The following is a 26,877-nucleotide window of genomic DNA, read 5'->3' as shown; positions in this document are numbered from 1 at the left end:
TAAAATTCACGAGTCATGATTATTCACATGTGAAGTTCATGTGATGCTTCTGGTGTAATAGAACCGGTAAAGTGAAATTACTTTGCTTTAAAAGGAAATGTGTGTGTGTGTGTGTGTGTGTGTGTGTGTGCAGCTTCTTGACCCCACAATGAACCTTATCAAGCTGGATATGAATGGATTTATGTGTAAATTGTTCACGTGAGCATTTTATTTAGGTCTAAATGAAACTGCAAGGTGTAAAATGATGTTTTTACAATTATGTTTAATGTTACAGTGTAGTTGAGTAAAAGTACAAGTATTGACTTTCAGTAAGACTCGACCTAAATAAATCTTACAAAATAATACTTAAGCGTAGTATTTACATATTTAAGTAGAATCTAAAATCTACCATCTTCAGGATCTGTGTGATATTTGTAGTGCACGACTGTCTGAGGAAGTGTGAGATTAAGTCTATACTTTCAGGGATCATTTCTATGGGGTCTAACTAGGATATGTGATTTGAAAGTGTTATGTCTCTCTGATCACGATGACGAGGTCTGATGTGTTTTTCCAAGTACAATTCAGATTGCAGCAGGTGATTCTTTCATGAGCTTTAATCATTGATGAATGTTCTTCACTTTTTAGAAAGTGTGAGAGGAAGAGTACATGATCAGAGTGATTTTAAATAAGCTGTTAACAATAGAACAATAGAAAAAAAAAATCAGGTGAGAAGATCACATGAAAATGAATCAAGGAAAAAAAATCATGTTAAAATCAGCGACGTGCTACGTGTGAAACAACATGTGAAGTGTCTGAAAACCACACGTGTAAACTTCACACCAGTTGGGATTATTTCCATGTGAAGGTCTACACAGTAGAGCTGAGGATAGGAAAAAGAGAAGAAAGTGAAGAAAGTGAGAAACAGCAGTGAATGAGTGAATGTGGGGATGCAGGAGAGTGAAGAGCCAGTGTGCAGTACAGGAGCTACAGGTGGAGAACAGCTCACACACATGCAGCACGGAGAGATCACATCAGATCAGCCAAGATTTTCTGACACTTCAGAAACCTGAGGACAGAAACAGCCTGAGGACCTGTACACCACAGCACACACACACCAACAAAAGGTCAAACAAATGCATCACCCTCAAGCTACTTCCCGATAACGCAACATTTGTTAAATCAGCACAACATGCTGAAAAAAACGTAAAGTGCTCTCACCAAGCAGAAGACTGAGACTCAGAAAATGGACATCAGCAAGAGGAAAGACTCTTTAAACTGGATCACGGCCTTTCATATGGATCTATGGATTGAAATCAGTTTAAGACTGAAGGAGTTTTGGGTTTTGGGTGGGAGGGTGGAGAGTCTGAGGGGTTTTAAAACATGTAAATATGCAAAACTGATGCATTAAAGGCATCTTCAAATGTAACGAAAAGTCTCTCTCTACGTACTTTCACTTTTTGTCTCTCTCTCTCTCTTCCATGTGATGACCTAGAAAAAAGTTGATACTTCTTCAACTAATGGTCCTAAAGCTGTGTATGTTCTTCTACCTGGCGTCTGATCGAGGAACTGCAGGATCCTTTAACTGCAGCAGTAACTCAGTCCTGTGGGTGCAAAGCATGATGGGAATGTTCATTCATTTGTATAAAAAGCAATTTTCTCCTTTTTTTTTTTCAAAACGAATTCATGTCATTTTTGATGTTTGGATAGTCTGTGTGGATAGCTGTTCATTTGCATGTGTGTTAAATGTAAAAAACCACCACATTCTGTGTGTTATTTGAAGTGCTTGAGTGTCTGAGGATGTGTGTGAGTAAAGCTATGCTTTTGGGCTTTGTTTCTATAGAACTGGATTCTGATATAAATTTGGATTTGCATATAAACAGCAATTTTCTGCTTTTTTTCATGTCATTTCTGATGTTTGGATAGTCTGTGTAGATATCTGTTCATTTGATTGTGTGTTATATGTAGAATCAAAAGCCTGCCATATTCAGGATCTGTGTGTTATTTGAAGTGCTTGAGTGTCTGAGGAAGTGTGTGAGTAAAGCTATGTTAGGGTTTGTTTCTATAGTACCAGGTTAAGAAATGTAGTTAAAACAATATTGTGAGTCTTTTGCCATAATTATGATGTCTGATGTGCTCTTCTGTGCATGAACTGGTTTGAACCTGGTGGCTCTTTCATGAGTTTTAAATTTTGTTGAATGTTCTTTGTTTCTTATATTGAGGGAGAGTGCATGATCAGAGTGATAGCTATGGCTATAATCAAATATTAGATGGCTGAAGTGTTCACTTGTTTCTGCAATAGCTGGTTTGAAGTTGTGCTGTAAATGCTTTTTGTAGTTTTATGTATTTTGATATGGATATTATAAAAAAAAAAGTGTGATGTATTTCATTGATCTTCTGTGTGTGACCTCAAGCCCACATGTATGATGTTACATGCACTTAACATGCAGTTAAACATAATAAGTATAGATTTAGTTTTTAGAATAGTCTATGTGGATAGCTGTTGATTTTAGTGTGTGTTATGTGTAGAATCTGAAAATCTACCGTCTTCAGGATGTGTGTGTTATTTTGGGTCGTTTACTGTCTGAGGAATTCAAAAGTTAAGATTGTACTTTCAGGGATCATTTCTATAGTGTCTAACTAGGAAATGTGATTTGAAAGTGTTGTGTCTCTCTAACCACAATGATGAGTTTTGATGCTCTCTTCTGAACATGAATCAGGTTTTAGCTAATGATTCTTTTATGAGCTTTAACCTTTAATGAATATTCTCTATTTTTTGTAGAGAGGAAGAGTACATGATTGGAGTGGTTAGGAAAACTTGAAAAATTTCACATGTGATAATAAAAACATACACTTCATGTATAACAACATGTGAAAAAGCTGCATGTGTAATCTTTATGTGTCATGATTATTCACATGGGAAGTTCATTTGATGCTTCTCGTGAAATAGAACCTGTAAAGTGAAATTACTTTGTATTAAAAGGGAATGTGTGTGCAGCTTCTTGACCCAATACTGAACCTTATCAAGCTGGATATGAATGGATTTATGTGTAAATTGTTCACGTGAGCATTTTATTTAGGTCTTAATGAAACTGCAAGGTGTAAAATGATGTTTTTACAATTATGTTTAATGTCACAGTGTAGTTGAGTAAAAGTACAAGTATTGACTTTCAGTAAGACTCGACCTAAGTAAATCTTACAAAATAATACTTTAGCGTAGTATTTACCTATTTAAGTAGAATCTAAAATCTACCATCTTCAGGATCTGTGTGATATTTGTAGTGCACGACTGTCTGAGGAAGTGTGAGGTTAAGTCTGTACTTTCAGGGATCATTTCTGTAGGGTCTAACTAGGAAGTGTGATTTGAAGGTGTTGTGTCTCTATAATCACAATGATGAGGTCTGATGTGCTCTTCTGAGTATGAATCCGATTGACGCTGATGATTCTTTCATGAGCTTTAATCATAGATGAATGTTCTTCACTTTTTAGTAAGAGTGAGAGGAAAAGCACATGATCAGAGTGATTTTAAATGAGCTATTAACAATAGAACTATTCTGTCTATACTCTTGTGATGTGTTTAAAGCTAGTGATGTTTTCTAAGCCGATGATTGATTTTTAGTGTAATGTGTTGACTAGCTATAAAAAATTTTAAGTAAAAATGTGTGATTGTGTTCATATATGTGAATGAATGCATCATGAGAAAAATCACTTCAGAAAGCTCGCACCAACAGCCTGAGGACCTGTACACCACAGCACACACACACCAACAAAAGGTCAAACAAATGCATCACCCTCAAGCTACTTCCCGATAATGCAAGATTTGTTTGACTCAGGAAATGGACATCAGCAAGAGGAAAGACTCTTTAAACTGGATCACGACCTTTCATATGGATCTATGGACTGAAATCAGTTTAAGACTGAAGGAGTTTTTGGAGTTTTTGGAGGTTTTGGGTGGGAGGGTGGAGAGTCTGAGGGGTTTTAAAACATGTAAATATGCAAAACTGATGCATTAAAGGCATCTTCAAATGTAACAAAAAGTCTCTCTCTCATCCATTTGATGACCTAGAAAAAAGTTGATACTTATTCAACTAATAGTCCTAAAGCTGTGTATGTTCTTCTACCTGGCGTCTGATCGATGAACTGCAGGATCCTTTAACTGCAGCAGTAACTGAGCCCTGTGGGTGCAAGGCATGATGGGAATGTTCATTTATTCCAATAAAAAGCAATTTTCTGCTTTTATTCACAATCAATTCATGTCATTTTTTGATGTTTGGATAGTCTGTGTGGATAGCTGTTCACTTGCATGTGTGTTATATGTAGAATCAAAAACCCGCCATTATCAGGATCTGTGTGTTATTTGAAGTGCTCGAGTGTCTATAATGGTGAGGTCTAATGTGTTCCTTCGTGCATGTACTGGTTTGACTCTTTTGTGAGTTTTCACTGTTGTTGAATGTTCTTTGTTTCTTATGGTGAGTAAGAGTATATGATTTATGTGATAGATATATCTGTGATTGAATGTTAGATGGCTGAAGTGTTCACTTATTTCTGCAGTAGCTGGTTCAAAGTTGTGCTCAAAGTATGTGTATTATCAAAAAACAGTGTGATATATTTCATTCATCTTGTGTGTGTGTGACTTCAAGCCCACATGTATGATTTTATTTATTATATTGTTATTCTTTTGCACTATCTGTTACATCTGACAATTCCACACTAGAAATGTGTACTGGTCGGTGCCACACTGTCTCTTATTGTGTATGTATTTTGAAATGGGTATTATCAAAAAAAAAAAAAAAACCCAAAAAAACAAGTGTGATGTGTTTCATTGATCTTCTGTGTGTGACTTCAAGCCCACAAGCCCTATCTAGAGTCTAAAATCCACCATCTTCAGGATCTGTGTGATGTTTGTAGTGCACGACTGTCTGAGGAAGTGTGAGGTTAAGACTATACTTTCAGGGATCATTTCTATAGTTTCTAACTAGGAAATGTGATTTGAAGGTGTTGTGTCTCCCTAATCGCAATGATGAGGTTTGATGTGCTCTTCTGAACATGAATCAGTTTGATGCTGTTGTTTCTTTAATGAGCTTTAATCCTTGATGAATGTTCTTCCCTTTTTCAGAAGTGTAAGAGAATGAGTACATGATCAGAGTGACTGTAAATGAGCTGTTAACAATAGAACTCTACTCTTTTTACTCTTATGATATGAGTTTAAAACTTAAGTTTTTACTTAGGGTATTATTTGTAGCACTCATAGGAGTGTTTTTTGTTGTAATGTGTTAAAAAGGGGCATGAAATATTAAGCAAAAGTAAAAGTAGCAAAATCATGTTAAAATCCACACGTGCTACACGTGAAGTGTCTAAAAACCACATGTGTAAACTTCATACCAGTTGAGATTATTTCCAGTTTAAGACTGAAGGAGTTTTGGAGTTTTTGGGTTTTGGGTTTTGGGTTTTGGGTTTTGGGTTTTGGGTTTTGGGTGGGTGGGTGGGTGGGTGGGTGGGTGGGTGGGAGGGTGGAGGGTCTGAGTGGTTTTAAAACATGTAAATATGCAAAACTGCTGCATTAAAGGCATCTTCAAATGTAACAAAAAGTCTCTCTCTACATCTCTCTACAGCTTTTTTTAGTTAATTTTTGATGTTTGGATAGTCTGTGTGGATATCTGTTCATTTGCTTGTGTGTTATTTGTAGAATCAAAAACCTGCCATATTCAGGATCTGTACATTATTTGAAGTGCTTGAGTGTCTGAAGAATGGAGAGATTAAATTTTTAATTCCAAATGTTGTTTCTATACTATCTGATCTGGGAATATAATTGAAAAATATAGTCTGGCTCTAATCCTGATTGTGTGATCTGATGTGCTCTTCTGTGCATCAATTGGTTTGAAGCTGGTGATTCTTCCATGAGTTTTAAACATTGAAGAATGTTCTTCATTTTTTATAGTAAGGAAGAGTGCATGATCAGAGTGATAACTATAGCTACAATCAAATGTTAAATGGCTGAAGCGTTCACTTATTTTTGCAGTAGCAGGTTTTATGTTGTGCTATAAATGCTTTTTGTAGTTTTATGTCTTTTGATATGAGTATTATCAAAAAAAGTGTGATGTATTTCATTGATCTTCTGTGTGTGACTTCAAGCCCACATGTATGATGTTACATGCACTTAACATACAGTGAACCATAAGTATGTTTCATGATTATTTATTATAGTTATTCTTTCGCACTATCTGTTACATCTGACACTTCCACACTAGAACTGCGTTCTGGTCGGCACTGCACAGTCTCTTACTGTGACTATTGTCCTGTTTTGTTAGTTATTGTACTGTCTTGTGCTGTTTGCATGTTTGCACATGCACTTTATGTAGTAATGTGTAGTCTCATGTAACTCTGTGTTGGTTTATGTAGCACCATGATCTAGGAGGAATGTTGTTTTGTTTCACCGCATACTGGACTAGCTGTATATGGTTGAAATGACACTTAATACTTGATTTTACCGTCAGCTGTAGACGTCAAATTCATATTAGATAAACAGACTACAAATCCACAAATCAAAAATCAGATAAGAGCTAGTCAGAAACTGGCACTGATGAAGGCTCACTGTATGATGATGAATAACAGACTGTGCTGTGCATAAAGAATGAGTCTCTACAGGATGCACCAACAAGGTAGATATATGGCAAGGACATGGACACTCTTTATTTAAGGACCCAAGCAACACTGCTGAGATAGAGAGATAGATACAGTTGAGGTCAAAAGTTTACATACCCCTTTCAGAATCTGCAAAATGTTTATTATTTTACCAAAATAAGAGGGATCATACAAAATGCATGTTATTGTTTATTTAGTGCTGACCTGAATAAGATATTTCACATATTTCATATTTGAACAGAATGGAGATGTGTACATTTTTCTTATTTTGCCTAAATATCGCATTTTTTCATTTAGTACTGCCCTTCAGAGGCTACTTTATTGTTTTGTTTCTTTGGCACTGTGTACTCAGTGTTTTTTTGCAATTGTTGCGTGGTGTGTACGATTAGATCATCAGCGCGCTAGAATGATCAGAGCGGTAATGTTTGTGCGAGTGTGTGTTTTTGTGGGTAGCTGGTAGCGTGCTTGTGTGTGCGTGTTGGTGTGTGGTGCCAGCGTGTGTTTGTGTGTGCATGTGAGCATGTTGTTTTTTTATTTTTGTTCATTTCTTTATGTGTGTTCTGTTTCAGGAGCTGGGGGACGCCGGCAGGGAGGCTTGGCACCTGGTGGCTGGGTACCTGTGTCTGTGTGTGTTTCACCTTTCTGGCAGTGTAGTGTCACCTGGGTGTGCTGTGAAGTGTATATGTGTGCGCTTCATGTGTGGTCTTTTTGGACCCTCCTTCCAGTTCGCCTCCCTGTGGTAAGCCCCCATCCTAATTTATGTGTGTGTTCTGTTCTGTAGGCCTACAGAATAACTGAACCCTGGTTGTATTTGCAGTGTTTGCTACTCTCTTTTTTTTATGAATTGTAACAAAACCATTGAAAAGAATTAAATAAAGAAATTGTTTAGTGTCAATCCTGTCTCCGTTCACTTGTATACGAACCAGTGTTCCTTATGTGGACTTAATGTTGGTAATTTTTTTTGTATAGTTAGTTTTCCTAAGGGGGGCATAACTCCCCTAGGTGGCGTGATCGGCAATCTAAATTCTTATTGGTACCTTGGTCTCGCTACACACAGAAGCTAGGAAGCTTCACGTCTAGTTCTTCTTGTTGCTAATTTGTATGCCAACAAATACCATTAAAATATACTTCAGGCAGGAAGGAAAAAACTGTCGACATCTGACCATCACACCCATGTGTGGGCCTTCCAAGAACTGTTGCCACAAATGTAGAAGCTCAGATACCATACACAATAACACACCTTGATGTTCTGTGTGTGACCTCAAGCTCACATGTATGATGTTACATGCACTTAACATACAGTTAAACATAGTAAGTATAGTTTTTGTTTTTAGAATAGTCTATGTAGATAGCTGTTGATTTTAGTGTGTGTTATGTGTAGAATCTGAAAATCTACCGTCTTCAGGATGTGTGTTATTTTGGGTCGTTTACTGTCTGAGGAACTCAAAAGTTAGGACTGTACTTTCAGGGATCATTTCTATAGTGTCTAACTAGGAAATGTGATTTGAAAGTGTTGTGTCTCTCTAACCACAATGATGAGTTTTGATGCTCTCTTCTGAACATGAATCAGGTTTTGGCTAATGATTCTTTTATGAGCTTTAACCTTTGATGATTGTTCTCTATTTTTTTAAAGAGAGGAAGAGTGCATGATCTGAGTGGTTATTATCACTAAAACTTTGCCCAAAAACTGAATATGGTTTTGTCTTGGATGTTGTTATTTTTTTATATGTTGTATGTGTTTTTTTTATTTATTTATTTATTTTTTTATTTCAACATCAAAGCTGTGTGAGTATGTGTTCTGTGAGTGAACTCCAGTCTGCAAGTATGATATGTGATTAAGATCACTTAAAAAAGAGAAGCAATGTGTGAGAAATAAAATCAGCTACTTAACATGCAGTTAAGCATAGTAAGTATAGTTTAAGTATAGACTTCAAAAGTTATGATTATACTTTTATGAATCTTTGTATAGTGTCTCACTAGGAAATGTGATTTGAAAATATTAGTTCTCTCTAATCACAATGATGTGTTTGATGCACTCTTCTGATCATGAATCAGGTTCTGGTTATTGATTCTTTAATGAGCTTTAACCATTGATGAATGTTTCCTACTTCTTATGAAGTGTTGGTGGGAGAGAGAATGATCAGAGGGATTATTAAAGAGAGCTAAGATGCCTTAAATATTAATTGTTATAGTGTGAGTTTTCTTGACAGTCTGTTTTGTGCTTTCATGCTTTTTGTCATGCAGTGTTGAAGTAGTATAAGAGAGTTTCATATGTGTTCTGTGAGTGAGTTTGAGTCTGCAAGTATGATATGTGACAAAGCTCACATGAAACTGAATGAATCATGTGAGAAGCCATATGTGAGAAATAAAATCACATCCCCCACATGTGTAAAGTTTATCTGTGAAAATAAATAATGTGGGGGAAAATTTTACATGTGAAAATAAAAACATGCACTTCATGTATAACAACATGTGAAAAAGCCACATGTGTAAACTACACGAGTCATGATTATTCACATGTGGAGTTCATGTGATGCTTCTGGTGTAATAGAACCGGTAAAGTCAAATTACTTTGCATTAAAAGGAGAGCTTCTTGTAGAGCTTCTTGACCCCACAATTGGCCTTACTGAGCTGGATCTGAACGGATTTATGCGTAGATTGTTCATGTGAGCATTTTATTTAGGTCTAAATGAAACTGCAAGGTATAAAATGATGTTTTTACAATTATGTTTAATGTTACAGTGTAGTCGAGTAAAAGTACAAGTATTGACTTTCAGTAAGACTCGACCTAAGTAAACTTCTTACAAAATAATACTTGTGTAGTATTTGCGTATTTAATTAGAATCTAAAATCTACCATCTTCAGGATCTGTGTGATATTTGTAGTGCTCGACTGTCTGAGGAAGTGTGAGGTTAAGACTATACTTTCAGGGATCGTTTCTGTAGTTTTTAACTAGAAAATACAAATTAACAGTGTTATGTCTCTCTAATTGTGATGATGAGGTTTGATGTGCTCTTCTGAACATGAATCAGGTTTTAGCTAAAGATTCTTTCATGAGCTTTAGCCATTAATGAATGTTCTTGCTTCTTGGGAAGCATGAGAGGAAGAGTAAATGATCAGAGTGATTATTGCTTAATGGTCAATAAAAAAATTATACTCTTTAATGTGTAATTTAATGACTGTTGTAAGTCTGTAATGTTTTTGTTGGGGGGTTTGTTTTAAGTTGTAAGTGGTAAACATGGGTGTGCTTTATAGTGTAAGATATTTAAATAAAAAATTATTAAGTCATGTGAATGTTATATAGGAGCATGAATATATCACGGGAAAAATCATGCATACAAAATAAAACTACCTGCTCTGTGTAAAGTTTCCATGTGAAAATAAAATAAATATGGGGTCACTTAAAAAGAATCATTAAAATGTTATATGAAAGGAAATTAATCATGTGAGAAAATCACAAGAAAATGAATGGATCATGTGGGAGGGAATCACATGAAAAAAAAATTAATCATGTAAGAAAATCACATGAAAATGAATCATGGAAAAAAAAACATTAAAATCAGCACACGTGCTACGTGTGAAACGACATGTGAAGTATCTAAAAACTACACGTGTAAACTTCACACCAGTTGGGATTATTTCCATGTGAAGGTCTACACAGTAGAGCTGAGGACAGGAAAAAGAGAAGAAAGTGAAGAAAGTGAGAAACAGCAGTGAATGAGTGAATGTGGTGATGCAGGAGAGTGAAGAGCCAGTGTGCAGTACAGGAGCTACAGGTGGAGAACAGCTCACACACATGCAGCACGGAGAGATCACATCAGATCAGCCAAGATTTTCTGACACTTCAGAAACCTGAGGACAGAAACAGCTTGAGGACCTGTACACCACAGCACACACACACCAACAAAAGGTCAAACAAATGCATCACCCTCAAGCTACTTCCCGATAACGCAACATTTGTTAAATCAGCACAACATGCTGAAAAAAACGTAAAGTGCTCTCACCAAGCAGAAGACTGAGACTCAGAAAATGGACATCAGTAAGAGGAAAGACTCTTTAAACTGGATCACGGCCTTTCATGTGGATCTATGGATTGAAATCAGTTTAAGACTGAAGGGGTTTAGGGGTTTTGGGTGGGAGGGTGGAGAGTCTGAGGGGTTTTAAAACATGTAAATATGCAAAACTGATGCATTAAAAAGTCTCTCTCTACATACTTTCACTTTTTCTATCTCTCTCTCTCTCTCTCTTTTCCATTTGATGGCCTAGAAAAAGTTGATACTTCTTCAACTAATGGCCCCAAAGCTGTGTATGTTCTTCTACCTGGCGTCTGATCGAGGAACTGCAGGATCCTTTAACTGCAGCAGTAACTCAGTCCTGTGGGTGCAAAGCATGATGGGAATGTTCATTGATTCCTATAAAAAGCAATTTTCTGCTTTTTGTCAAAATGGATTCATGTCATTTTTGATGTTTGGATAGTCTGTGTAGATAGCTGTTCATTTGCATGTGTGTTATATGTAGAATCAAAAACCCTATTCAGGATCTGTGTGTCATTTGAAGTGCTCCACTGTCTGAGAACATGTGAGAGTAAGGCTGTGCTTTCAGAAGTGTGTTTCTTTTGCTGTAACTATGTGGTCTGATGTGTTTTTCTGTGCATGAACTGGTTTGCTGCTGGTGATTCTTTCATGAGTTTTAATGGTTAAAGAATGTTCTTTGTTTCATGTAGTTAGGCAGAGTGCATGATCAGAGTGATAGCTATAGGTACCATTAAATGTTAGATGGTTGAAGTGTTCACTTTTTTTTCCAGTAGCTAGCTCAAGGTTGTACTGTAAATGCTTTTTGTTGTTTTATGTATTTGTATATTGACATTATCAAAAAAAGAAAAAAAAAAGTGGTGTATTTCATTGATCTTCTGTGTGTAACTTCAAGCCCACATGTATGATGTTACATGCCCTTAACATGCAGTTAAACATAGTAAGTATATTTTTTGTTTTTAGAATAGTCTATGTGGATAGCTGTTCATTTTAGTGTGTGTTATGTGTAGAATCTGAAAATCTACCGTCTTCAGGATGTGTGTGTTATTTTGGGTCGTTTACTGTCTGAGGAATTCAAAAGTTAAGATTGTGCTTTCAGGGATCATTTCTATAGTGTCTAACTAGGGAATGTGATTTGAAAGTGTTGTGTCTCTCTAACCACAATGATGAGTTTTGATGCACTCTTCTGAACATGAATCAGGTTTTGGCTAATGATTCTTTCATGGGCTTTAATCTTTGATGAATGTTCTCTATTTTTTATAGAGAGGAAGCGTGCATGATCGGAGTGGTTATTATGACTAAAGCTTGCCCAAATACTGGAAGTGGTTTTGTCTTGGATGTTGTTAATTTTTTCTTTGTCTTATTTGTGTGTGTGTGTTCTGTATGTTCTGCAAGTATGATATGTGATTATGGTCACTTGAAAATGAGAGGCCATGTGTGAGAAATAAAATCAGCTACTTAACATGCAGTTAAACATAGTAAGTATAGTTTTTGTTTTTAGAATAGTCTATGTGGATAGCTGTTGATTTTAGAGTGTGTTTTGTGTAGAATATAAACTCTACCATCTTTGGGATTTGCTTGTTATTTTGGGTTGTTTACTGTCTGAGGACTTCAAAAGTTATGATTATGCTTTTATGAATCTTTATATAGTGTCCTATTAGGAAATGTGATTTGAAAATCTTAGTTCTCTCTAATCACAATGATGAGTTTGATGCACTCTTCTGATCATTGCTCAGGTTGATCCATAATGACAAGTTTTGATGTGCTCTTCTGAACTTGACTCAGATTTTGGGTAATGATTATTTCCTGGGCTTTAATTGTTGATGAATGTTCTCTGTTTTTTATGGAGATGCAGAGTGCATGATCTGAGTGATTCTTTTGGTTAATGCGTGAAGTCAATGGTTATTTCTCTCTCTCTTTTTTTTTTTTTTTTTTTTTTTTTTTTAACTGTTCATAGGCTTGTTGTAGGTTTATTTCATGTTGCACTGAAATACTGCAAGAGTGTTCTTTGTTTGTGTTCTGTGAATGAATTCAAATCTGCACATATGATATATGATTAAGATCATATGAAAACAAGAAGCCATGTGTGAGAAATAAAATCAGATCCCCCACAGGTATAAAGCTTATCTGTGAAAATGTGATGTGAAATTAAATGAATCACTTGTGAAAATCACGGGGGAGAGGTGGTGGATAACATGAAAATAATAATAAAAAAAATTGTGTTTGACTTCAGGTCCACATGTGTGATATAATCTGAAGGCGATCAGGCGACTCAGTCATGTGCAAAGTCACATGTGAGGAATTAAATCAGATCCCTCAAATGTACAAAGTTTATCTGTTAAAATAAATAACATGGGAGAAGAAAATCACATGAAAATATAGATGGTTCATTTTAAAAATATCACATGTGAAAATAAATGAATCGTGTAACAAAATCACAAGAAAATGAATGAATCATGAAAAATTATAACGTGAAATAACGTGATAACGTGAAAATCCAAACATGCACTTAACATGCAGTTAAACATAGTAAGTATAGTTTTTGTTTTTAGCTGTTCATTTTAGTGTGTGTTATGTGTAGAATCTGAAAATCTACCATCTTCAGGATTTGTGTGTTATTTTGGGTCGTTTACTGTCTGAGGATTTGAAAAGTTAAGATTGTACTTTCAGGGATCATTTCTATAGTGTCTAACTAGGAAATGTGATTTGAAAGTGTTGTGTCTCTCTAACCACAGTGATGAGTTTTGATGCACTCTTCCGAACATGAATCAGGTTTTGGCTAATGATTCTTTCCTGAGCTTTAACCATTGATGAATGTTCTCTATTTTTTATAGAGAGGAAGAGTGCATGATCTGAGTGGTTATTATGACTAAGACTTGCCCAAAAACTGGAAGTGGTTTTGTTTTGAATGTTGTTAATTTTTTGCATGTTGTGTGTGTTTTTTTTTTTCAATGCAAAAATAGTGTGGGTGAAAATTTTACATATGAGAATAAAAACATGCACTTCATGTAAAACAACATGAAATCCCTAAAAGCCACATGTGTAAACTTCACACGAGTCATAATTATTCACATGTGACGATCATCTGATGCTTCTGGTGTAATAGAACCTGTAAAGTGAAATAACTTTGCATTAAAAGGAAGTGTGTGTGTGTGTGTGTAAAATCTCGAGTCTAAAATCTACCATCTTCAGGATCTGTGTGATGTTTGTAGTGCTCGACTGACTGAGGAAGTGTGATGTTAAGACTATAATTTCAGGGATAATTTCTATAGTTTTTAACTAGGCAATATAATTTGAAGGTGTTGTGTCTCTATAATTGCAATGATGAGGTTTGATGTGATCTTCTGAGTATGAATCAGATTGAAGCTGTTGTTTCTTTTGATTGCTTTAATCCTCGATGAAGGTTCTTCCCTTTTTAGGAAGTGTAAGGGGATGAGTACATGATCAGAGTGATTATAGCAATAGAACTATGCTCTTTTTATGCTTATGATATGTGTTTAACGCTTATGTTTTTGCTGGGGTTATTATCTGTAGCCCTCATAGGGGTGGTTTTTAGTGTAATGTGTTAAAAAGGGGCAAGAAATATAAAGTGAAAGTAAAAGTGAAAAAATCACGTTAAAATCAACACACGTGTGACATGTGAAGTGTCTAAAAACCACATGTGTAAACTTCACACCAGTTGGGATTACTTCCAGTTTAAGACTGAAGGAGTTTTTGGGTTTTTGGGTGGGAGGGTGAAGGGTCTGAGGGGTTTTAAAACATGTAAATATGCAAAACCGATGCATTAAAGGCATCTTCAAATGTAACAAAAAGTCTCTCTCTACATACTTTCTCTCTCTCTCTCTCTCTCTTTCTTTCATGTAATGACCTAGAAAAAAGTTGATACTTCAACTCACAGTTCTAAAGCTGTGTATGTTCTTCTACCTGGCGTTTGATAGAGGAAGTAACTGAGCCCTGTGGGCGGAAAGCGTGATGGGAATGTTCATTCATTCCTATAAAAAGCAATTTTCTGCTTTTTTCAAAACGAATTCATGTCATTTTTGATGTTTGGATAGTCTGTGTGGATAGCTGTTCATTTGCATGTGTGTTATATGTAGAAAACCACCACATTCTGTGTGTTATTTGAAGTGCTTGAGTGTCTGAGGATGTGTGTGAGTAAAGCTATGCTTTTGGGCTTTGTTTCTATAGTACTGGATTCTGATGTAAATTTGGATTTGCATATAAACAGCAATTTTCTGCTTTTTTTCCAAAATGAATTCATGTCATTTCTGATGTTTGGATAGTCTGTGTAGATATCTGTTCATTTGCATGTGTGTTATATGTAGAATCAAAAGCCTGCCATATTCAGGATCTGTGTGTTATTTGAAGTCTTTTTTTCTATTTTTCTATTGTGAGTCTTTTGCCATAATTATGATGTCTGATGTGTTCTTCTGTGCATGAACTGGTTTGAACCTGGTGGCTCTTTCATGAGTTTTAAATTTTGTTGAATGTTCTTTGTTTCTTATAGTGAGGGAGAGTGCATGATCAGAGTGATAGCTATGGCTATAATCAAATATTAGATGGCTGAAGTGTTCACTTGTTTCTGCAATAGCTGGTTTAAAGTTGTGCTGTAAATGCTTTTTGTAGTTTTATGTATTTTGATATGGATATTATAAAAAAAAAAAAAGTGATGTATTTCATTGATGTTCTGTGTGTGACTTCAAGCCCACATGTATGATGTTACATGCACTTAACATGCAGTTAAACATATTAAGTATATATTTTGGAATAGTCTATGTAGATAGCTGTTCATTTTAGAGTGTGTTATGTGTAGAATCTGAAAATCTACCGTCTTCAGGATGTGTGTGTTATTTTGGGTCGTTTACTGTCTGAGGAGTTCAAAAGTTAAGTCTATACTTTCAGGGATCATTTCTATAGTGTCTAACTAGGAAATGTGATTTGAAAGTGTTGTGTCTCTCTAACCGCAATGATGAGTTTTGATGCTCTCTTCTGAACATGAATCAGGTTTTGGCTAATGATTCTTTCATGAGCTCTAACCTTTGATGATTGTTCTCTTTTTTTTATAGAGTAGAGGAGTGCATGATCTGAGTGGTTATTATGACTAAAACTTGCCCAAAAACTGAAAGTGATTTTGTCTTGGATGTTGTTAATTTTCTTTTTATGTTTTGTGTGTGTTTGGGTTTTTTTTTTGTCTGTGCAATTTTAAGATAGTGTGTGTGTGTCCTGTGAGTGAACTCAAGTCTGCAAGTATGATATGCGATTAAGATCACTTGAACATGAGAAGCCGTGTGTGCAAAATCAAATCAGCTACTTAACATGCAGTTAAACATAGTAAGTGTAGTTTTTGTTTTTAGAATAGTCTGTGTGGATAGCTGTTCATTTTAGAGTGTGTTATGTGTAGAATATAAACTCTACCATCTTTGGGATTTGTTTGTTATTTTGGGTCGTTTACTGTCTGACGACTTCAAAAGTTGTGATTATACTTTTATGAATCTTTGTATAGTGTCCCCTTAAGAAATGTGGTTTGAAAATCTTAGTTGTCTCTAATCACAATGATGAGTTTGATGCTCTCTTCTGATCATTGCTCAGGTTCTGGTTATTGATTCTTTAATGAGCTTTAACCATTGATGAATGTTTCCTACTTCTTATGAAGTGTTGGTGGGAGAGAGAATGATCAGAGGGATTATTAAACAGAGCTAAGATGCCTTAAATATTAACTTTCATGCTTTTTGTCATGCAGCGTTGAAGTATAAGAGAGTTTCATATGTGTTCTGTGAGTGAGTTTGAGTCTGCAGGTATGATATGTGACAAAGCTCACATGAAACTGAATTAATCATGTGAGAAGCCATGTGTGAGAAATAAAATCACATCCCCCACATGTGTAAAGTTTATCTGTAAAAATAAATAATGTGGGGAAAACTTGAAAAATTTCACATGTGAAAATAAAAACATGCACTTCATGTAAAACAACATGTGAAAAAGCCACATGTGTAAACTTCATGAGTCATGATTATTCACACGTGAAGTTCATGTGATGCTTCTGGTGTAATAGAACCGGTAAAGTGAAATTACTTTGCATTAAAAGGAAGTGTGTGTGTGTGTGTGTGTGTGTGTGTGTGGTGTTGTGTGTGTGTGCGCGCAGAGCTTCTTGATCCCACAATTGGCCTCACTGAGCTGGATATGAACGGATTTATGTGTAAATTGTTCACGTGAGCATTTTATTTAGGTCTAAATGGAACTGCAAGGTGTAAAATTACTCAGGTTTGTCGACGGTGGAGTGGCTGGCTGCCTTATGTCCCAGGGCACCCTCATGTCTGTGTTAGCTTCTGGCTCTCCCTTTTAGTTATGCTGTCATAGCTAGTCTTGCCGGAGTCCCTGCTTGCACTCTGCACACAAAGTACATTGTTCTTAACCATTAGAGGACAAAAGCTTACCTAACAATCTCTCCCTCTCTCTCCATCTCTCTCTCACTCTCTGTCGACCTACACATGCTATTTCTGAGATGCCAGTGATCCTGACCCCTTCTGCTCCTCCTCGCTGCTTGACCCATCCTGATGCCCTACTTCTGGTTGGAGTTCTCATCGGTTGAGTTCGCTTGCTGCTGCTGGGGGTGGCCCCATATGGACTGCCTGAAGAACTGTTTGTTTTGCTGGGGATGGTGCCATCTGGGGGCTGTGGAGATGGCTTGGGGATCACATATTGGGAGCTGTACTGTAATGGCCTGGGACCGCGATTGCTGTAGTGGCTTTGGGGCTGTGGTTGCCACGAGCAGCTTCGTACTCAGGACTCCATCAGTGGACAGCGGATAGATTTTAACCAACTGGACTTCTTGCAAAAACAGTGATGAATTTACTGGCTGCACAATTGCACTATTTGTCCATATAGTACACAGTAATAGAAGGAATTTATTTATAATTGCACCCAGATGAGGATGAGTTCCCTTTTGAGCCTGGTTCCTCTCAAGGTTTCTTCCTCATATTGTCTCAGGGAGTTTTTCCTTGCCACCTTCGCCTCTGGCTTGCTCATTAGGGATAAATTCACATATTTACAATATATTTTTTGTGAATCCATTTATTTCTGTAAAGCTGCTTTGTCATAATGTCCATTGTTAAAAGCACTATACAAATAAAATTGAATTGAATTGAATAGAATAAAATTATGTTTTTACAATTATGTTTAATGTTACAGTGTAGTTGAGTAAAAGTACAAGTATTGACTTTCAGTAAGAATCGACCTAAATAAATCTTACGAAATAATACTTAAGCGTAGTGTTTACGTATTTAAGTAGAATCTAAAATCTACCATCTTCAGGATCTGTGTGATATTTGTAGTGCTCGAGTGTCTGAGGAAGTGTGAGGTTAAGACTGTACTTTCAGGGATCATTTCTATAGTGTCTAACTAGGAAATGTGATTTGTAAGTGTTGTGTCTCTCTAATCACAATGACGAGTTTTGATGCATTCTTCTGAACATGAATCAGGTTTTGGCTAATGATTCTTTCATGGGCTTTAATCACTGATGAATGTTCTTCACTTCTTGAGACGTGCTAGAGGAAGAATACATGTTCTGAGTGATTGTTGTTTAACTGATTACGTATTGTTTAGTTTAACAACAGTTTTAAGTCTGTAATGTTTTTGTTTGGGGTTGTTTTAAGTAGTAAGGGGACAATATGGGTGTGCTTTTTATTGTAACATATTAAAAATGCTGATGTGATATAAGCTAAAAGTATGTTAAGTCATTTGAATGTAATCATATATGAGAATAAATGTATCATGGGAAAAATCATGCAGGCAAAATAAAACTACCTGCACTATGTGTGTAAAGTTTCCATGTGAATATAAAATAAATATAGAGTCACATAAAAAGAATCATTAAAATATGATGTGAAAGTGAATCATGGAAAAAAGATCAGGTTAAAATCAACACACATGCTATGTGTGAAACGACATGTGAAGTGTCTGAAAACCACACGTGTAAACTTCACACCAGTTGGGATTATTTCCATGTGAAGGTTAACACAGTAGAGCTGAGGACAGGAAAAAGAGAAGAAAGTGAAGAAAGTGAGAAACAGCAGTGAATGAGTGAATGTGGGGATGCAGGAGAGTGAAGAGCCAGTGTGCAGTACAGGAGCTACAGGTGGAGAACAGCTCACACACATGCAGCACGGAGAGATCACATCAGATCAGCCAAGATTTTCTGACACTTCAGAAACCTGAGGACAGAAACAGCCTGAGGACCTGTACACCACAGCACACACACACCAACAAAAGGTCAAACAAATGCATCACCCTCAAGCTGCTTCCCGATAACGCAAGATTTGTTAATCAGCACAACATGCGGAAAAAAACGAAAAGTGCTCTCACCAAGCAGAAGACTGAGACTCAGAAAATGGACATCAGCAAGAGGAAAGACTCTTTAAACTGGATCACGGCCTTTCATATGGATCTATGGATTGAAATCAGTTTAAGACTGAAGGAGTTTTGGGTTTTTTAGAGTCTGAGGGGTTTTAAAACATGTAAATATGCAAAACTGATGCATTAAAGGCATCTTCAAATGTAACAAAAAGTCTCTCTCTCTCTCTCTCTCTCTCTGGTCCATGCCGGGAGTCAGTGGGTGAGAGTGGAGCGTGGTGACAGAGCGAATGAGCTTTTTCTAATCCAGAAAACTTTTCTTAGTGTGTTGAAACTTAAAAGCACAATCACTAGGAGGACCACTAACAAGCAAGCAGTGAAAATAGATTCATTTGTCACCGCAGGGAGCTGTTGGCCTTTTGGTGGAGCAGGTGCTACTGGCAGTAGGAGAGGGTGTCGGATGTGAAAACATCGTGCCGGCATCATGGATGAATAAAGCCATGGTGGTGTTTGTAAAAGACAGGGAGATCGTGCATCAGCTGACTGAAGACGAAATAATGGTGGAGAGCTTTATTCTGTTACGCCGCTGGGTGCAAGAACAACCAAAGCTTCTGTGTCAAACATTCCTCTGTTTATTCCTAACGAGGATATCGAGTGGGAGTTGTCTCGCTTCGGGCAAATAGTAAGCAGTGTGAGAAAGGTCCTGCTAAACTGTAAAAACCCCGCACTGAAGCATGTCGTCTATGTTACGTTTTGTAGTTAATTTCAAAGTCATATGAGCTCATTTGTATGTATATGCTAATCGTGAGCTCTGCTTGTTAATTAGTTGTTTCAAACTGTCTTTATTCATTTCATTTATTTATCATATTTTTCTGTATAAGAGTTGTATTTATTGGTTATAAATACAGCATATAACACTTTTTTCTATTATATTTTATACACATTTTGTCTTTTGACTGTTGCTTTCAAAGTTTGGAAGAACCTAAATGAGCATTAAATGGAAAATTTAAAAGTCAAAGTCTCTAAAAGTTGATACTTCTTCACCTGACGGTCCTAAAGCTGTGTATGTTCTTCTACCTGGTGTTTGATTGAGGAACTGCAGGATCCTTTAACTGCAGCAGTAACTCAGCCCTGTCTGCGCAAAGCATGAAGGGAATATTTGTTCATTCATATAAAAAACAATTTTCTGCTTTAGTGCTCTACTCTCTGATGAAGTGTGGCATTAAAACTATGTTTTCAGTGTTTGTGTTTGTAGTATCTCTTTAGGAACTGTGATTTTTTTTTTTTTTTTTTTTTTTTTTTTTTTTTTTTTTGGTATATCTCTAGTCACATTGATGTGCTTTGATATACTCTTCTGAACCTGATGCAATAATTTTGTTTTCTTGAACTTTAGCTCGCAACGAATGTTCTTTATTTTTTATGAAGAGGAATATTTTTTGCATATTTTGGTATGGGTATTATCAAAAAAAAAAGTGATGCGTTTCATGTTTCAGAATACATGTTCTGTGTATTACTTCAAGCTCAAATGTATGATGTTACATGCACTTAACATGCAGTTAAACATAGTAAGTATAGTTTTTGTTTTTAGAATAGTCTATGTGGATAGCTGTTCATTTTAGTGTGTGTTATGTGTAGCATCTAAAAAGCTACCATCTTCAGGATCTGTGTGTTATTTTGGGTCATTTACTCTCTGAGGAAGTCAAAAGTTATGCCTGTACTTTCAGGGATTGTTTCTGTAGTGTCTTACTAGGAACTGTGACTTGGAAGTGTTATATTTCTCTAATCGCAATGATGAGTTTTGATGCATTCTTCTGAACCTGTATTAGGTTTTAGCGCATGATTCTTTCATGGGTTATAACTATTGATGAATGTTCTCTACTTCTTATGAAGTATGGGTGGAAGAGTACATGCTCTGAGTGATTTTTGCATGTTAGTATGTGAGTAAGATTGCATGTAGTTAAATTAGTTGTGTGTGAATTAAATAATGTATCTTGTTAACAATATCTTATGTGAAAGTAAATGGATCATGTAACAAAATCACAGGGAAAAAGCGCATGAAAATTAAAACATATCCTTCACATGAAACCATATGTATAAACTTCACAGGAGTCATGATTATTCACATGTGAAGTTCATGTGATGCTTCTGGTGCAAAAGAACCGGTATAATAAAAGTGAAATTGCTTTGCATTAAAAGGAAGAGAGAGAGAGAGAGTGTGTGTGTGTGTGTGTGTGTGTGTGTGTGTGTGTGTGTGTGTGTGTGTGTGTGTGTGTGTGTGTGTGTGTGTGTGTGTGTGTGTGTGTGTGTGCAGCCCCACAATTGGCCTTATCAAGCTGGATATGAATAGATTTATGCTAAGTAAATCTTACAAAATAATACTTAAGTGTAGTATGTAAGTATAGATTTTGTGCAAAGACAAATGTGAGAAATAAAACCACAACCCTCACATGTATAAAATTAAAAATCACATGTAAAAATAAATGGGTCATGTTAAAAATGTCACATGTGAAAATAAATGAATCATGTGAGAAAATCATGGGGAGTATGGACAACTTGAAAACAAAAACTTGCACTTAACATGCAGTGAAACGTAGTAAGTATAGTTTTTGGTTTCAGCATAGTCTATGTGGATAGCTGTTCATTTTAGTGTGTGTTACGTGTAGAATCTAAAAATCTACCATCTTCAGGATTTGTGTGTTATTTTGGGTCGTTTACTGTCTGAGGAATGCAAATTTTATGATTATGCTTTCAAGGATCATTTTTGTAGTTTCTGTCTTGGAAATGTGATTTGCAAGTGTTGTGTCTCTCTAATCACAATGATGAGTTTTGATGCACTCTTCTGAACATGAATCAGGTTTTAGTTAATGATATTTCTTTGGCTTTAACTATTGATGAATGTTCTGTACTTCTTATAGTGAGGAAGAGTGCATGATCAGAGTGATTATTGCCAGTTAACTGAAAACTAAACAAAAACTTAAGGCAATATTAATACCTTAATTATTAGTTTTCTTTGTAGTTGGTGTTTTGCTTTGTAATTTTATGCTTTTTGTCCATATAGCATTGAAATTGCATAGGAGTGCATTTTATATGTTCGGTGAGTGAGTTTGAATCTGCAAGTATGATGTATGACTAAGATCACATTAAAATGAGCTGGTCATGTGTGAGAAATAAAATCACATCCCCCACATGCGTAAAGTTTATCTGTGAAAATGAATAATGTGGGGGAAAAATGTTAAAAATCTCGCATGTGAAAATAAAAACATGCACTGTGATATGTGAAAGTGACTCAGTCATGTGCAAAGACACGTGAGAAATTAAATCACATCCCTCACATGTATAAAGTTAATCTGTTAAATAACGTGGGGGAAAAATCACATGTAAAAACAAATTAATCATGTGACAAAATCACATGAAAATAAATAAATAAATCATGAGAAATTCATGGGGTGGTGGATAATGTGAGAATAAAAACATGCACTTTACGTGCAGTTAATCATAGTAAGTATAGATTTTGGTTTTAGCATAGTTTATGTAGAAAGCTGTTCATTTTAGTGTGTGTTATGTGTAGAATCTAAAAATCTACTGTCTTCGGGATTTGCGTGTTATTTTGGGTCGTTTACTGTCTGAGGACTTCAAAAGTTAAAACTATACTTTTAGAAATCATTCTATAGTTTCTAGCTGAGTAATGTGATTTGAAAGTGTTATGTCTCTTTAACCACAGTGATGAGTTTTAATGCACTCTTCTCAACATAAATTAGTTAGTGACTTTTTCATGGGCTTTAACTCTTGAATGTTTTCTGTTTCTTATTGGAAGTGAGAGTGCATGATCAGAGTAATAACTACATTTACAGTCAAAAGTTAAAGATGGTTGATGTGTAGAATAATTGAATTCATTTAGAAAAGAGTTATAGGTGTATTTTGTATCTTTATATTTTTTGATGTAGGTATTGTAAAGAAAAGTGTTATGGTCTATTTCATTAATGTTCTGTGAATTCTGTGTGTTATGTGTAGACTCTAAAACTCTACCGTCTTCAGGATCTGTGTGGTTTTTTTTCTGTCGTTTACTGTCTGAGGTCTTCAAAAGTTAAGACTATACTTTCAGGGATCATTTCTATAGTGTCTTACTGGGAAATATGGTGTGGAAGTGTTGTGTCTCTCTAATCACGATGATGGGTTTTGATGCACTCTTCTGAACATGATTTTGGTTTTGGCTAATGTTTCGTTCATTTACATTTACATTTAGGGCATTTGGCAGACGCCCTTATCCAGAGAGACTTACAATAGTGCTTTGAAGTCTATCAAAAATACATTCTGATATTGGCTCGCTAGGTCACAAACTAGGAATACCATCAGTCCAAAACTCTGTTGAGGAGGTGATTTTTTTTTTTTTTTTTTTTTGTGAAAGTGCTAATTTAAGTATTTTATGAAGAGGTAAGTCTTTAGATGTCATTTGAAGACTGCCAGTGACTCAGCTGTTTGGACATCTAGGGGAAGTTCATTCCACCACCTTGGTGCCGAAGAGTCTCGATGCATGCCTTCCTTGTACTCTGAGAGATGGAGGGACCAGTCGAGCAGTGCTAGAGGATCGGAGGGAGCGTGGTGGCGCTCGAGGTGTGATAAGTGCTTTGAGATAAGTGGGTGCTGGTCCGTTTTTGGCTTTGTAGGCAAGCATCAGTGTTTTAAATCTGATGCGGGCAGCTACAGGAAGCCAGTGGAGGGAGCGCAGCAATGGGGAGGTGTGGGAAAATTTAGGAAGGTTGAAAACCAATCGTGCAGCTGCATTCTGGATCAGTTGCAGAGGACGAATGGCGCTCAGAGGCTGACCTGCCAGGAGTGAGTTGCAGTAGTCCAGTCTTGAAATGACAAGGGACTGAACAAGCACCTGTGTGGCCTGTGAGGAAAGAAATGGACGAATTCTTCTGATGTTATAAAGGAGAAATCGACATGAGCGTGTTAGATTAGCAATGTGAGAGGAGAAGGAGAGTTGATTGTCCATGGTTACCCCAAGGTTGTGTGCGGTAACCGAAGGCGAGATCCTGAGATGGGGATGAATCACCTGGGATGAACAGCAGTTCAGTTTTGGTGGGATTAAGTTTCAGCTGGTGAGTTGTCATCCACAGGCCTTAACCTTTGATGAATGTTCTCTACTTCTTATGAGGCATGAGTGGAAGAGTACATGATCAGAGTGATTGCTATACATATGTTATGTAACTAAGATCGTATGTAAATTTATTCATTGTGTAAGAAATAAAAGCTATGTTATGTTATAAATATAACATGTGAAATTAAGTGAATCCTGTGGTAAGATCACAGGGAGAAAACAACACCCCCTGAAAATAAAAACGTGCACTATATGTGAAACAACATGTCAAATCTCTGAAAGCTGCATGATTATTCACATATGAAGTGCATGTGATGCTTCTGGTGTAATAAAACCGGTATTATAAAAGTGATATTACCAGAATCAGAATCACTGTAGGTTTACATGTACAAGGTGTACTGGTGCACGGTGCAAGGTGTAAAATTATGTTTTTTACAATTACGTTTTATATTACAATGTAGTTGAGTAAAAGTAGAAGTACTGACTTTCAGTAATACTTGACCTAAGTAAATCTTACGAAATAATTCTTAAGCATAGTACTTAAGAATAGTTTTTTTGTTTTTAGCATAGTTTATGTGGAAAGCTGCTCATTTTAGTATTTGTTATGTGTAGAATCTAAAATCTACCATCTTCAGGATCTGTGTGTTATTTTGGGTTGTTTACTGTCTGAGGACTTTACATGTTAAGACTGTGCTTTCTAGGATTGTTTCTGTAGTGTCTCACTAGGAAATGTGTTTTGGTTGTTTTATGTTTTTCTAGTTGTATTGAGTCTGGATGTGTTCTTCTGACCATGGATTGGAAAATGGAAATGGATGGATTTTGGTTGGCTTTCTTCATGGGTTTTAATCATTCATGTACATTTGCTAGTTCTTATCAAGAATAAGGGAAGGAGTGCATAATCAAAGTGGTTATTATAAGAACAATCAAAAATTAAAGGTGCTGATTTGGTTTTATGTCATAACTCAATTATAGTCCTATTATAAGTGGTACTTCATAACCAAAAATGTTAAATTGTTATATCCTAGACCTAGCATTATTGAAATGTTGGAAACATATACACAACAAGAGAATAGAATAAAATTATAACTGGCATTACAGATTCATTGATAGATCACTTTCATTAATGTGGAGCGGAGAGGTCCTGGTATACAGTATAGAAAAAGTGTACACTTAGGTGTTAACATGAAGAGACTTGAAGTAATTCATCTTTGTTTTACTTCTTCTTTGTAATTTTCTTTGTAATCCACCAGGTTGTGCTGTGTTTGGACTTGTGTTGAAATAATATGTTGTAACAAAAAAATGTCCATTCAAATCTTTTTTTAAGCCTCATTACAAACCCTTTAGTATAACCCTTTTTCACAACTAATTTTTGTTACCCTAAATTTTATTTAGATTTTTAGCCTACATGCCTTAGTATAATGACAATGTAATGCAAAACTCTGCAAAGCACATTGTTTCATTCGTTCATTCATCATGGACTCAGAAAGACCAATATGCTATTGGTCACTGCAATTATGTGTGTCTTGATAACTGTCCTGTGCTGACTCAAGCATAATTTGGTGGTTAGCTAGTGTGTTGCTTTCGTTTGAAACCCACCGCAGTTTCCTATTTTTTCACATTTGTGCTCTGTTGCAACTTTCAAGGTTAGAAATTAATATGCTGAAGTAGGTGGACTGGTGCAATAAGGGCTGAGTAAAAACCTACAAATTAAGTTATAGATAATAAAGGCCAAGTCACACAGGAAGCTTCTATAAAGTGTCACACATTAGCGTTTACTTTAACCAGCATTTAAATCCAGTTACGAGATGCATAAAATGCTAAATTAAAAATAATATAACTCCATTATTCCCATTAATTGACATAATAGTAGCAGTATCAATGCTGTTAGGATATCACATCAAATTCTCAGGCAATTTTGCACTTTACTGAATTTTCATTTCCTCTCTAGCGCGACTTTCAAATGAAGCATTAAATTTACACCCACTACTACAAATGATCTCAAAATTATTGAAAGGTCTGTTAATTCTATATACTCCCATAGTGTGAAATTGTTTTTCACTGTTTAAACTGGTGTGAAGCTGAACATTTAGATAAATTGCATTCAGCTAAAATATGTAAAGGTCCAATGATATAAAATTCCTTGCTTACAACGCTAAAAGCAACTGACATGAGTGAATGATGACAACAGTTAGAGCTTTTATGAATCGTTTATGGCTATAAATTAGAAATACAAATTGGTTTTATTTCGCTCCTTCTAACAGGCAGGTGCAGTGTTTAACATGCAAAACCTGAGCTCAGGATCAAAACGGGAACCCTGGAGTTGTGAGGCAGCAAAGATTCCAACTGCACCGCCATACCTCCAGTGCCACAAATATCTTAGTGGCAGATGAAATATTCCTGGTTTCATTTCAAACTCTTTTAGATTTCAAGTAGTATTTTATTTCTCAAGCCTACTTATTCAGTACCTGTCATCAGCATTACTCAGTACCTGTTTAACTCCAGAAAAACGCCTACTTTCACGTTTAGCTTTACGGATTGGGAAACCAACATTTGTGCTTGGCTAGAATACAGATAGTCCTGGGTTTTGATTTGTTGGTGAGCCATGCCATGTTTGGTGGGAAAGTGCACTGAAGATCTTAAATAACACTGCTAAGAATCATCTTGATAGACAACAGTAATTCACATTAAAGTAATGCAAATTGCTGTTTGTTGTTATAATTTCTGAGGCATAGGGGTAGGGTTCACATAAAAAGCACATCAACTTGCACCAGAACGGAA

At 36.0% G+C, this 26,877-nt stretch overlaps 17 non-coding genes and 3 pseudogenes across 17 annotated transcripts; all 20 read left to right on the top strand.

The window, feature by feature from the left end:
* The first annotated feature begins 446 nt into the window (after positions 1-446).
* On the top strand, positions 447-659 carry LOC117597238 (small nucleolar RNA U3). Its single transcript, XR_004578147.2, has one exon. It is a non-coding gene; the product is annotated as a small nucleolar RNA U3 (small nucleolar RNA).
* A 1,358-nt stretch (positions 660-2,017) lies between these two features.
* LOC117597217 (small nucleolar RNA U3) lies at positions 2,018-2,221 on the top strand. Its single transcript, XR_004578123.2, has one exon. It is a non-coding gene; the product is annotated as a small nucleolar RNA U3 (small nucleolar RNA).
* Positions 2,222-2,578: 357 nt separating this feature from the next.
* LOC113540708 (small nucleolar RNA U3) lies at positions 2,579-2,785 on the top strand. The gene has a single exon (XR_003404082.3). It is a non-coding gene; the product is annotated as a small nucleolar RNA U3 (small nucleolar RNA).
* Positions 2,786-3,287: 502 nt separating this feature from the next.
* LOC113540728 (small nucleolar RNA U3) lies at positions 3,288-3,500 on the top strand. Its single transcript, XR_003404101.3, has one exon. It is a non-coding gene; the product is annotated as a small nucleolar RNA U3 (small nucleolar RNA).
* A 1,413-nt stretch (positions 3,501-4,913) lies between these two features.
* On the top strand, positions 4,914-5,126 carry LOC128318227 (small nucleolar RNA U3). Its single transcript, XR_008301703.1, has one exon. It is a non-coding gene; the product is annotated as a small nucleolar RNA U3 (small nucleolar RNA).
* Positions 5,127-5,734: 608 nt separating this feature from the next.
* Positions 5,735-5,941, top strand: LOC128318242 (small nucleolar RNA U3). Its single transcript, XR_008301717.1, has one exon. It is a non-coding gene; the product is annotated as a small nucleolar RNA U3 (small nucleolar RNA).
* Positions 5,942-8,070: 2,129 nt separating this feature from the next.
* Positions 8,071-8,278, top strand: LOC113540711 (small nucleolar RNA U3). The gene has a single exon (XR_003404085.3). It is a non-coding gene; the product is annotated as a small nucleolar RNA U3 (small nucleolar RNA).
* A 279-nt stretch (positions 8,279-8,557) lies between these two features.
* On the top strand, positions 8,558-8,768 carry LOC113540724 (small nucleolar RNA U3). Its single transcript, XR_003404097.3, has one exon. It is a non-coding gene; the product is annotated as a small nucleolar RNA U3 (small nucleolar RNA).
* A 764-nt stretch (positions 8,769-9,532) lies between these two features.
* Positions 9,533-9,744, top strand: LOC128318259 (small nucleolar RNA U3). Its single transcript, XR_008301733.1, has one exon. It is a non-coding gene; the product is annotated as a small nucleolar RNA U3 (small nucleolar RNA).
* Positions 9,745-11,732: 1,988 nt separating this feature from the next.
* Positions 11,733-11,939, top strand: LOC117597243 (small nucleolar RNA U3). The gene has a single exon (XR_004578152.2). It is a non-coding gene; the product is annotated as a small nucleolar RNA U3 (small nucleolar RNA).
* A 330-nt stretch (positions 11,940-12,269) lies between these two features.
* Positions 12,270-12,523, top strand: LOC117597213 (uncharacterized; annotated as a pseudogene).
* A 780-nt stretch (positions 12,524-13,303) lies between these two features.
* Positions 13,304-13,510, top strand: LOC128318250 (small nucleolar RNA U3). The gene has a single exon (XR_008301724.1). It is a non-coding gene; the product is annotated as a small nucleolar RNA U3 (small nucleolar RNA).
* A 380-nt stretch (positions 13,511-13,890) lies between these two features.
* LOC117597241 (small nucleolar RNA U3) lies at positions 13,891-14,103 on the top strand. The gene has a single exon (XR_004578150.2). It is a non-coding gene; the product is annotated as a small nucleolar RNA U3 (small nucleolar RNA).
* Positions 14,104-15,535: 1,432 nt separating this feature from the next.
* On the top strand, positions 15,536-15,742 carry LOC117597224 (small nucleolar RNA U3). Its single transcript, XR_004578132.2, has one exon. It is a non-coding gene; the product is annotated as a small nucleolar RNA U3 (small nucleolar RNA).
* Positions 15,743-16,122: 380 nt separating this feature from the next.
* On the top strand, positions 16,123-16,333 carry LOC117597212 (small nucleolar RNA U3). Its single transcript, XR_004578120.2, has one exon. It is a non-coding gene; the product is annotated as a small nucleolar RNA U3 (small nucleolar RNA).
* Positions 16,334-18,009: 1,676 nt separating this feature from the next.
* Positions 18,010-18,222, top strand: LOC117597233 (small nucleolar RNA U3). Its single transcript, XR_004578141.2, has one exon. It is a non-coding gene; the product is annotated as a small nucleolar RNA U3 (small nucleolar RNA).
* Positions 18,223-20,706: 2,484 nt separating this feature from the next.
* Positions 20,707-20,919, top strand: LOC117597215 (small nucleolar RNA U3). The gene has a single exon (XR_008301711.1). It is a non-coding gene; the product is annotated as a small nucleolar RNA U3 (small nucleolar RNA).
* An 815-nt stretch (positions 20,920-21,734) lies between these two features.
* Positions 21,735-21,940, top strand: LOC128318228 (small nucleolar RNA U3). The gene has a single exon (XR_008301704.1). It is a non-coding gene; the product is annotated as a small nucleolar RNA U3 (small nucleolar RNA).
* A 699-nt stretch (positions 21,941-22,639) lies between these two features.
* Positions 22,640-22,832, top strand: LOC113540729 (uncharacterized; annotated as a pseudogene).
* Positions 22,833-23,084: 252 nt separating this feature from the next.
* LOC128318241 (uncharacterized) lies at positions 23,085-23,273 on the top strand (annotated as a pseudogene).
* The last annotated feature ends 3,604 nt before the right edge of the window (positions 23,274-26,877 follow it).

The sequence above is a fragment of the Pangasianodon hypophthalmus genome, chromosome 4, assembly GCF_027358585.1.
Source record: "Pangasianodon hypophthalmus isolate fPanHyp1 chromosome 4, fPanHyp1.pri, whole genome shotgun sequence".
Classification (NCBI taxonomy): Eukaryota; Metazoa; Chordata; class Actinopteri; order Siluriformes; family Pangasiidae; genus Pangasianodon; species Pangasianodon hypophthalmus.
The sequence above is the reverse complement of the archived record's forward strand: the minus strand, read 5'-3'. Positions and strand labels throughout refer to the sequence as shown.